This window comes from Coenobita brevimanus, chromosome 55 (genome assembly GCF_032717465.1).
Source record: "Coenobita brevimanus isolate Jiangsu-jjx chromosome 55, ASM3271746v2, whole genome shotgun sequence".
Lineage (NCBI taxonomy): Eukaryota > Metazoa > Arthropoda > Malacostraca > Decapoda > Coenobitidae > Coenobita > Coenobita brevimanus.
In genome coordinates this window covers 40,611,436-40,624,381 of record NC_137008.1, presented here as the reverse complement: position 1 = coordinate 40,624,381, position 12,946 = coordinate 40,611,436, and positions in this window count along the sequence as shown.

Sequence of the window (12,946 nt, the reverse complement as noted above, 5' to 3'; positions counted from 1 at the left end):
CTCTCCTTCTCCCCTCCTCCCCGCCTTCCTTTCCTACCTTTTCCACAGTCTCTTTCTCCCTCTCTCCTTCCATTCCTCTCCCTAGATCCCTCTTTCCCTTTCCCTTTTTCTACTCTCCTAGCGCCACTAGCCCTCTCCCCTCTCCCCTCTCCCACAGTCACTCTCTCCTCCCCTCCCCAGTCTCACACAGCCCTTCTCTCCCTCTCCCCACCAACCCCTCCCACTGTTCCTGCTCTCTCTCTCTCTCTCTCTCTCTCTCTCTCTCTCTCTCTCTCTCTCTCTCTCTCTCCTGGCATTAACTTTAATAATACAGAATATTGACTCTTTGCTACTCATTCTTTAGTAGGCCTGTCTCCCCCCTCTTCCCGTCAGTCCCTCATTCCTTCCTTCTCGCTCTCAGTCTTTTCTTTTTTTTCCTTCTTTCTCTGTCCTTCATTCATTCATTAAGTCAGCCCTCTATTCCTCATTCCCTTTCATTTTTGTCATTAATTCTATCCATTTTTCTGTCAATCCTTCATTCGCCTTTCTTTCAGTCCTGTGCATCTTCCTTATTTCTCTCAAAGATTTATTCCCTCCTTTTTTTGGTCTGTAATTCCTTTATTACCTTTATTGTCCTTCCCTCCTTCTTTCCTTCCTTCAGACATTCCTTCAGTACTGTCACTCAGCCACATTCCTATTATCCCTGTGAATCGCTTTTCGCCTATGACTCTCCTTAACCTCTTCCTTTTCTCCTTCCCTGCTTCTCATCTTTCATCTCTCTTGCCTTCCATATTCCTAATTTTTACCGCCATTTAACATTTCTCTTTCCTTTCATCGCCCTTCTTCCTCCCCGCTTTACTACCTTTCTTCATCCCCTTTCGTTTGTTCTTCCTGGTCTCTCTCTCTCTCTCTCTCTCTCTCTCTCTCTCTCTCTCTCTCTCTCTCTCTCTCTCATATTTTGTCCTCTTCATCCCGTGTTTTCCTTACCGCCCTCTCTCCTCAGGCTCTCCATTTTCTTTACCCTTGCACCCTCCTTCTTTTATCTTTTCTTTCTTCTCTCTGTCTCTCTCCCTCCTTCGTTCACTCCCTCACCATATCATTCCTCTCTTGTTATAATAGGTAGGTTCATGTTTTTTCTGCCAGCCACCACAATCAACACCACAGCTAAAAGTATGAAAATCTTAAACAATACAATAAACAAAGTAAAACAACCCAACCACTACCAATATCACCACCACAACTACCAAACACCACAGCTACAACTACAAACGATACGACAACTTCAATATCACGACCATAGCTACCAACATCACTACCACAACTATTACCATCAGAGCCACAACTACGTCATACCTACAATTATGACGTCATAGCCACAGTTACGTCATAACCACAACTACCAACATCACAGCCACAGGTACCCCCATAAACCATAACTACCAACGTCATAACCACAACTACCACCATAAACCATAACTACCAACAGCACTGTAGCAACTGCCAACATCGAAACCACTACTGTCATCACAACTATATGTTTCACCAATACAACCATAACTACCACTATCACAACCACAGCTACTGACATCACAACCTCAGCTATAAACATCACAGCCACAAGTACCAAAATCACACCCACAACTATTATCACAACTACCATCACCACAACCACAACTACCACAACCACAACCAACATCCTATCCAGAACTACTTTAATTATTACCTACACACACAAAAATAATACCTACCGACACCAAAGCCAAGAAAACCACAACTCCAAACATCACAACAACCACAACTACCACCACAAAAACACAATTACCAACTCATTACCACAATTACCAACACCACAGGCACAACTACCACTATCAGTAACCACCATCCAAGAAGACCAGACACCAATTAGCAAAGGGAAATAAAGTGGTGTGTGTGTGTGTGTGTGTGTGTGTGTGTGTGTGTGTGTGTGTGTGTGTGTGTGTGCGTGTGTGTGTGTGTTTACTTCTGAGTGAATATGTATGTGACAATTATGTATGTACGTAAATTAGTACTGGCTTGTCATCGTTAATAAGTGAATATGTGGGTTCGTGTATGCCTTTCTGTCTGTATGTGCGTGTGAGGGAGCGAACAGGGGCAGGTGTGAATACTATTAAAACTAATTATTTACATACACACACACACACACACACACACACACACACACACACACACACACTCTCTCTCTCTCTCTCTCTCTCTCTCTCTCTCACTCTCTCTCTCTCTCTCTCTCTCTCTCTCTCACACACACACACACACACACACACACAACTAGGAGAGAGAGAGAGAGAGAGAGAGAGAGAGCCCGCATGTCACCAGTATAACTATGTAAATGAGCAATGGTATACGCGTGCGGGTGTTCTATTCTTCATTCTCTGTTTATCGCTTTATCGTGAACTCTGTCGACAGCGCATGGTTCCTTGACGCATAAAGAGAGAGAAAGAGAGAGAGAGAGAGAGAGAATTTTTAGTGTTTTCATGTCACTCAAATGTCCAGGCTGTCCACACCATTTCCAGGACCACTCACAGACCACTCTTTGGCCACTCCTGAATCACTCTCAAACCACTATCAGACCACTCTCAGACCACCGTCATTCCTAGACCTCTCTTAGACCACTCACCCTTAGGCCATTCAATCCACTCAGACCACTTAGACTACTCAAAAACCTGCCATTCTTAAGTCCATGTAGTCCATGTCCTGATAAGAAGCTTTTTAGTATCCCCTCCTTACTAGTTGATCTCTTCATCGTGGCTCGTTCATATTCTTCTCTGTGATACTGATGCCAGCTGTCTATGTTGCAAAGGATTGAGCACATGCAAGAATATTTAGGTTTACTATACAAAACAAATCGCTGAGGAAGAGGCGTTAGAAAGCCTCCTAAATGGACGAGAGTGTGGACCTTAGACAACTCTTAGACTACCCTCACATCACTCCTAGCCCAGCCTAAGACCACAACTGAACTACTTTTAAACTACTCTGAGACAGCACTTACTCCCAGCGGAATCTACATCCACACCCACTAAACCACACCAACCCATCCATATCCACCTTCACCCCCACCATTATTGACATCCATTACACCCTTATCTACCCACATTCGTACCCACCTACATCCACACCTATCTAAACCCACCTCATATTCCACCCACCTAAGCACATACACACCCATCGGCACCCACATCCATTTACTTTCACATCCACAAGCACTTACACCGACTCACACTTATGAAAACCTACTGTACACCTATCTGCCCACATCCATACCCATCTACATCCACCAAATCACATTCACACCCACCTACACATTCTCTCTCTCTCTCTCTCTCTCTCTCTCTCTCTCTCACACACACACACACATCTACACTCACACACTCTCACATCCATACCCATCTACACCCATGGATATTCACACTTATTCCTATTTATAATCACACGCAATCACTTCACACACATTTATACTTTCACACATATTCAGAAGCACCTATTTTCACACACACACACACACACACACACACAATATAAATATATATATATATATATATATATATATATATATATATATATATATATATATATATATATATATATATATCCACCCACCTGCATTCACATGCACTTACAGCCACACCCACCCACATTCATATACATCCATACCCACAGCCACCAACTTTTACATTCACTAATATAGACAAAAATTTTACACTCTTTTACAGTACACTCACTCTTATTCTCATTTTTGCTTTTTTTCCTAGACCTCAATCCCACTCCCTGACTCTTACACACACTTCCTTTTCCCTATGACTCTTACTGTACACTCTCCTCTCACTATTATAAGTCTCCCCTCATCCTCACACTCCCTTCTCCCTTCATCGGTTCATGACTTCCTTCATTCTCACTCCCCCCCCCCTTCCTCCCCTCACATTCACACTTCCCTCACATTTACCTGCCTCTTCTCACTCACACTCTCTTCTTCCCTTTACCCTTACCAGTTTTCTATCCCCCCTTAAACTTTGCGTTTCCCCTCGCCCTTGTGTCCCACCTTTCTCTCATATTCCCTTCTACTCTCACTGTCACACTCTCCTGTCCTTTATATCTGATGCAGCTTCCACTCACCCTCACTCTTCTCACCGTCAACCAGTCTTCCCTCATCCTCTCACTAACCTCTCTCCCTCACCATTCTCCCTTGTGCTCTAACCTTTACCCTCCCTCTTTTACCCTCTCCCCTCTCCCTTTCACTCCCTTTCTCTCCCATCTCCATCTCACCTTCATCTTTTACCCTTACTCTCATTCTCACTTTCATGCTTCCTCCCTTTCTCTCCCTTTTCTACTCTTTACCTCCCTCTCTTTCCATCCCATACCCCTCCTCCTCCTCCTTCCTCACCTCTCTAACCCTCACCTCTCACCCTAACCCTTATCTCTCATTCTCACCCTCACCTTTACCCTTATCTCTTCCTCACGCTAACCCCCCCCCTCCCCTCCCTTTTAGCTCTCCTTCATTATTACTCTCCCTCTCCTCTCCCTTCACCTTGCATGGTCACCTCTCACATCTGACCCTTCCCTCCCACATTCTCACTATCCCTCTGCACCTTCTGCTTCCCCTTCCTTGCCCAATCCCTTTCTTTCTCCTCTCCCATATCTTTCCCTTATCATCCTCTTTCTGTCGTGATGAAACAGTGGATGAATGAATAAATCAGCAGACTGCCGCCAGAAAAGACGCTAGACCAATCCCAAGCTTCACCCGAGAATAAGTTGTGGAATAGTATTTTGTTTGAACATGCCTTAATAATCTGTTGTACGTTCCATCTACATAAAACATTCCGCTAATACCACCACGCCAGTTCCGAATAAGACAGACCTAGCATGTATTCAGTATGGCAGGTGGGTATTAGTGTCGAAGCATCGCCATGTGAAGGTGTGACACGTAGGAGGCCTGCTATAGTCTCACCAATCTTAAACCCAGGTTTGGGTGGAGTCTGGCGCTGGGTGCAGCCATGCCATACTTCCTAAACGAGCGATGAGTAGATTCTGTTATATATGTAATAGGCATCACAGATAGGTACACACATACTAATACAATATAAACGTAAGTATTCTAGCATATCAAAGGAAGGTAAACGTGTAATGCATATGGCTCTTGTACATCAATAAAGAAACGTGGCATACATATTTTACAGTGGTGCTGAAAAAAATGTAGTTACTTTTACCGACTTTCACGGTAGTTCTAAGTTGGGTAAGTAATGTAACAATTACGTTTATAATATAATTTGAAGGAATCAGTAGAACATACGCTATTTTCTTAATAGAAATAAATAAGTTAAAACACTCACGAGCGGCAACACCAGGCCCATACTGGGAGTTAATCCATTGGAGGGAGATTTAAGCTTCTGTCACGTGCTTCCACTATTCACTTTCTATGTTGATGCAGACACAATGGCAGCTACGCCAACTCGCTCGCATCTACATAGTCAAGCCAAAGAAATGGCCTTCAACGTAAGCCAGTATTTTCTGCAGGAGAAGCAGTACGGAGGAATTTTCGATGATGTGTCAAGGGCAATTCATCGAACAGCTGCAGCAACAGGACTTAGCAAGAGCAGGATTGAAGCAATACGCAGAGAAGCAAGAGATAATGAAGAAAACAACTCTCCAGAGTTTACGTCTCCCAAGAAAATCACTCTCACCTCTTCTGATGAGAAGGATTCATGATAATTTCTTACATGCTGTAAGAGAAGAGGAATAGGCCTATCGGGGAAACCTCTTAAAAAAAAAAACGCGCCGTGACTTTTACCTCTTGGGTGGTGTGGAAAGAAAGTCTAAGTTTTAATATGTAGAGTGTAATTTAAAGGCTATAACCAGGTAAAAAATCATAAATTATATGAGAGAGAGAGAATGCGACTTTTAAATTCATTATTTTGATTATATTTATAACTTAAACTAGTTTGTCTTTACACACACACACACACACACACACACACACACACACACACAGAAGTGGGTGAAGTCATGTCAGGCCAGGTGGCGAGATGGGAGCGGACGAACTCTAACGGTGTCAGGTCAGCCACTAGCCAATGAGAGTATAGGAAACAAGGCAACGCTGTACGCCGGGAAATCCCCGGCTAGACTCCACCCAAACCTAGGTTTTAGATTGGTGAGACTATAGGCTTTATGGAGCAGACCGGAGCAGACCCTAGGTTAAATCCATGGAGGTAGGATTATCCTACCTCAATGGTTAAATCCAGAGGCAAAAACACCCACCCACCCATCCACACTGACTCACACTGTCCCCCTGCCCTCCCCCCTCTCTTCAACTTCATTATCCTCCTCCCACCTCCCAACTCCCCTTATTAGCCCCTACCCTCATTATCCCTTCCCCTCACCCTTATCATCCCTCACTCTCACCCCTCATTCTGACCCTCTCGCCTCTCACATTCTCCCTTCATTTTCTGTCTTTCTCTCCTCTCCCTTCCCATTCTCTGCCTCATCCCTCGCATACTTTCCATCACTTAATTATCTTCCTCCACTTTCCCTCACCCTCCAACCTCTCCCCACATTCTCCTTCTTTCTCCCTCGTCCTCTTCACGTCATTCTCACACTCTCTCCTCCCTCTTCAATCGCCCCATCTCATTCTCCCTCTCTCCTCCTAACCTTTATTCTCTTCTTCTCTCCTCTCTCTTTCCCTCCACTCCACCTTCCTATTTCCTTCTCCCCCACATTCTCCCCTTCGTTCTTCTGTCTCTTCCCACTCTTCCCTCTCCCATCTACTTTATATTCTTCATCTCCCTCTCTCTCCTCCATGTTTCCTCTTCCCTCCCACTTTATATTCCTCCTCACCTCTCCTTCCTTCTCTCCTCTCCCCCTCTCAATTAGTATTCCTCCTCTTCCCTCCCTCCCCTTTCCACTTCATATTCCTCCTCCCCCTCCCTCTCTCCCCTCCCCCTCATGGCTATTAAGAATTTAAAATTTATAAGCGTATCGGCTTTTGTACTTCCGCTCGCGTGTCATGGAGAGGGTGGGAGGGAAGGGAGGAGGGTAGGTGGGGAGGGAAGGGAGGAGGGTAGGTGGGGAGGGAAGGGAGGAGGGTAGGTGGGGAGGGAAGGGAGGAAAGTAGGGGATGGTAGGGAAGGGAAGAGGGTAGCGAATGGGAGGGAAGAGAGGAGGGTAGGGGATGGGAGGGAAGGGAGGAGGGTAGGGGATGAGAGGGAAGGCAGGGGGGTAGGGGATGGGAAGGCAGGGGGGTAGGGATGGGAGGGAAGGGAGAAGGATAGGGGGTGGGAGGGAAGGGAGAAGGACAGGAGATGGGAGGGAAGGGAGGAGGTAGGGGATGGGAGGGAAGGGAGGATGGTAGGGGATGGGAGGCGGGGGAGGAGGATAGGGGGTGGGTGGGGGAGGAGGAAGGTAGGGAGGAAAGAAGGGTGCTGAGTAAGTGAGGAGGGGAGGAAGGAAGGCAGGAGAATACGCTAAGGGACAGAGGATAGGAAGTGGAGACAAGAGGGGAGGAAAAGGACAGGAGGTGAGTTAGTTTGAGTGAATGAGTGAATGAATGAGGGCTGTGAATGCGGAAGGAGGGAGTGAGAGAAGGATAGGGATGAGAGTGAAGGGAAAGTGACTGAGGTAAGGGGAAAAGAAATGAGGAAAACAGAAAGGCAGTGCATAACGGAAGGAAAGAGGGAGAGAGGAAAGAAAGAAATAAGAGGAGAAAGGGAGGGAGGAAGAAGGAAGGTGGGAGAGTGAGAGCGGGGTGAGACAGAGAGGAGGGAAGGATCAGGAAACGAAGGAATGAAGGAGAGAGGCAGGGAGAGAGGAAAAGGTGGAGCGATAGCATAAAAGGGAGGAGAAAATCAGGTAAGTAATGAATGAAGGAGGAAGAAGAGGGAGTGATGTGCGGGGAAGGAAGGAAGGTAGCAAATGAAGGAAGGAGGATGTGAAAGTGAGATAGAAAGAGAAAAGGAGGAATGAAGGGAAGACAAAAGGATGATGAACGAGGGAGTTAGGGAGGAAGGGGATGTAGGAAGGGGTTGGGTTTAAAGATAACATGTTAGAAGGAAGAAAGGAAAAAACGAGAGAAAATCAAGTGAATTAAACAAGGAAGGAAGAAGGAGAGGAGGAAGAAAGAAGGAGAGACATAGAAAAAAACAGGAGGGCAGAAGGCAAAGGAAAAATGAAGGGAGAGGAGAGTATGAAGACTAACTGAGAAGTAGAGGAGAGAAAGAGGAGAAGAAAATATATAATAATGAAGAAAAGAGATGGGAAGATATCTGAAAAAGAGGGACAGGGGAAAAGTAGGGGAGGTGAAATGAGGGGAGGAAGAAAGAAGATAAGGAAGAAGGGAAACTGGGAGGTAAGACGATGAAAGGTGACATCAAGGTAAAGAAGGTAAGGAAGAAGAGAAAGACAGGTAAAGAGGACAGGAAAACTGAGGGAAAGTAAGAAAGAAAGGAAGGACAGATGACATAAGGAAGAGAAAGAAGAAATGAGAGAGATATAAAAGAAAGTGAATATGAAGGAGTGTTAAGGAGGAGGGGATATATATGGGTAAGGATGAGGGTTGAGAGAGAGGGAGGGAGGGGGAGAGGTACGGAGGGAGAGAAGGGGTGAGAGAAAGGACAGAGCAATGGAAGTAGGAGAGAGAGAGAGAGAGAGAGAGAGAGAGAGAGAGAGAGAGAGAGAGAGAGAGAGAGAGAGAGAGAGAGAGAGAGAGAGAGAGAGAGAGAGAGAGAGAGAGAGAGAGAGAAGAAAAAGATGGATGGATGGAGAGGAAATATTGAAAGAGTGATGTATGGGAAGAAGAGAGAAGGAACAATGGAGGGGAGAGGAAAGAGAAGGATTGAGAGTGAGGGGAAGGGGGACTGAGGGGAGGGGAAGGGGGGCTGAGGGGATGGGAGGGGGGAGGAACTATTTGTCAGTGTGTAAAATATGACAGGCTGTTGTAGGCCTCGTATTGACCACTGATACACGCACACCTACACCTACACACACACACACACACACACACACACACACACACACACACACACACACACACACACACACACACACACACACTAAGCACCTGCATGCACACACTTAACATATACACACACTTCACGTGCACAGCAACATCTGCCCACATACACACGCACGCGCATGCACACACATACTGTAGACACACACACACACACACAGTAATATAAGTAACAAAATTATACTCAGTCGTACACTAAAATATTCTTACAGTACACACACACACACACACACACACACACACACATATATATATATATATATATATATATATATATCTCATCTCATCAGCCGTTTGAGTGTCCACTGCAGGATCCGTCTATCCCTACCGAAGTGGGGACGATGCAGCCAATGTGTCTCTACCAAGTGGCTTAGGCTGTCTAGTAGAGATTGTATATAGGGTGAGAAGTGCTTGTAAGTGTAATTGTTGTGTTGGAGTGGCTTTGGATGTGTGTGCGTAGTCTGTGAACCAAGTATAATCGGCCCGTGCAAGCCGACTGGGTGCAAGCATACATTATAGTATACGACACTGGTTCACCACAGCACCCCTTGTGTCCGCCAATGCGGTACGTGGGCAGATGAACGCTCCCAAAGTTTTTTACCCTGGCGGGGCGCGAAAACTCGTTCTTCAGTGTACGAAAACGCACACTTTACCACTGTACCACAGAGGCTCCCACACACACACACACACACATATATATATATATATATATATATATATATATATATATATATATATATATATATATATATATATATATATATATATATATATATATATATATATATATATATATATATATATATATATATATATATATATATATATATATATATATATATATACATACATACAGTATATGTGTGTGTGTGTGTGTGTGTGTGTGTGTGTGTGTGTGTGTGTGTGTGTGTGTGTGTGTGTGTGTGTGTGTGTGTCTGTGTGTGTGTGTGTGTGTGTGTGGGTTCTAAATATATTTACACACCCGCACATATATGAACGCACACACGCACGTTCACCTACCTGCACACACATAAACAACCGGACAGGTTACATACAGTACATCTACAGTAACGAAAGTCTATGAAAACTGATTTATAGGCGCATACATATGGGTAGATATATATACAATCATGTACTCATACCCACGTACAAGTAGAACCGTACGGGTAGAATTACTCATACCGTCACCTACACACACACACACACACACACACACACACACACACACACACACACACACACACACACACACACACACACAATACTGATGTACACATACTGCAGATATAACAACACACATGCCTACTGATCCAGTTCCTGTAAACACAGCTGCACACTCATCAATACCACACAGCGACAGTACACCGTAATTACCGTGCCGTACACATATTGACACACATTCATACGCTTACACTAACACTTGCACACACACACACACACACACACACACACACACACACACACACACACACACACACACACACACACACACACACTAATATAATGAACTGTGACGACATAGGTTACATGAGGAAAGAGAAAACTCAACACGATACAAACAAAATAAAATGAGTAGACAGCAACACCTTCTCCAGACCTAAGGTAAATAAATCTGGAAACGACATTTGTCAACTAGTAACTGTCCTCTTATTTACAGCTACCGTCATCACTATCACCATTACCATCACCATCACCTTCATCATCACCCATCGATATTATCACCATCGCCTCATCATCAGCTATAACTTTAGCTACTGGAAAGTGAAGGTGAATTTTTGTGGGGAAGATGGGTGAATGGGGAAGTGAAGGTGAGCAAGGAAAAATGAGTGGATGAGTAATTGAAGGTGAGTGGATGAATTAGTAATGGTGAGTGGATGAGCAGGCGAAAGTGAACGTATAAGTAAGCGACAGTGAATGGATGAGTTCACGAAAGTGGATGGATGAGTAAGTTAAAGTGGGGCGAAGTCAGGGTGAATAGTTGAGTACGTGAAGGTGAGTGGATGAGAATGAATGGGTACGTTAAGGTGAGTGGGTGTGTAAGAGAGGGTGACCGGATGAGCAAGTGAGAGTGAGTGTATGAAAGTGTGAAGGTGAGTTGATGAGAAACTGAAGGTGAACAGATAAGACAGCGGCGGCAAGCAGATAACAAAGTGAAGGTGACTGGATGAGAAAATCAAGATGAATGGCTGAGAAAGTGAAGGTGAGTGGCTGAGAAAGTGAGGGTGAATGGACGTGAAAGTGAAGATGTGGATGAGAAAGTGACAGTGTTTGGATGAGAAAGTGAAGATGAGTGGATGAAAATGTGAAACTGAGTGGATATGAAAGTGAAGGCAAGCGGATGAAAAAGTGAAGGTGAGTGGATAAAAAAGTGAGAGTGAGTGGATAAGAATGCGAAGGTGAACGGATGAAAAAGTGAAGGTGAGTAGATAAGAAATTGAAAGTGAGTGGATGAGAATGTGAAAGTGAGTGGATTAGAATATGAAGGTGAGTGGATGGGCAAGTGAAAGTGAATGACTAAGACGGCTAATGGATAAGTAAAAGAGAGTAAGTACTGTAGATAAAATGAAGCAAGTCATGCATCCACGGAGCAAGTGCTGGCGAGTGAGGTAGAGAGTGAAAGTGAGTCCAGTGAATCCGTACGCTGTGATTACCTGACCGAATATAGGATCGTGGGTATCATTATGAGTATGGGGTGAGCAGATGGCGAAGTGACAGTGTGTATATGAAAGGGTACAGCGCAGTGAATAAATATACAAGATGAGAGTGAATAACTAGGTCAGCGGTGGCGAGAGCAGTGTGGAATGTGGGAGTGAATCTGTGTGAGGAGTGAGGGAGGGGTAAATGAGAGTGAGTATTGGAGGGCAAGAGTGAGTCAAAGGAATAGGTGCAAAAGAATGAGTGAATCAATACAACGTGCTGAGAGAGAGAGAGAGAGAGAGAGAGAGAGAGAGAGAGAGAGAGAGAGAGAGAGAGAGAGAGAGAGAGAGAGAGAGAGAGGCCATAGGAAGCACTTCTAAACTTTACGAAACCTTTAAAACATTCCTCCCCCTTCTCCTCCCCATCTCCTCTTCCTCCTCCTCTTCTCTGCATACCCCACATCCCTTACCCCTCTTATTCTGTCTTCCTCCGTTCGCTTTTCCCTCCCATTACTATCCCCCATCCGCCTACATCGCTCACTCGTTCCCCTCTTCCTTACGTCTACCTCTCCCAACCCTGTTCCTCCCCTTTCCCTTCCCCCTCTCTATCTCCTCCTCCTCCTCCTCCTCCTCCTCCTACCACTTTCCCCTCTCCCTCCTCTTTGCTTCCCCTCACTCTATCCCATTAAAATACACTGTCACGCCGCACACTCTCACCTCTCTCCATATTCACCGCTCTCTTTTCTCTTCCCCACCCTTACAGCTTACCCCTCCTATACTTTCACCTCCCTTTCCCCTCCTCCTCAACACTCGTCCTACTTTTCCCTACATATAGAAATTCTTTCCTCCTCTCCATTGTTCCTTCATTTTTTTAAAAAGCTTTCTACAGCCACTATCTCTTCCCCCAACCCCAGTCTCACTTCTTCCACTAGCCTCTTGCCCCGTATTCTTTCCATTCTCTACACTCTCACTTCCCCAGTGCACACTCACGCCTCTCCCCTTACTATCATCATCATCATGGTTATTAGTTTATTATTATTATTATAGCATTAATATAATAATAATAACAATCATCATCATCATCATCATCATCATCATGATTGTTATTATTATTATGCTTCTAAACAATACTTTTCTGCTCCCCTTCTTACCTCGCCCACATTACCTCTTGCACTATTCTCCTCCTATTCTCCCTTCCACCTTCCTTTCTCGCACTCTTCCCTTTTTATATTTTTTTCCTCCCTTTTGCAATTTCCCTTCCTCCTTATGTACCTCCCATACACTCTTCCCTGCCTTACAT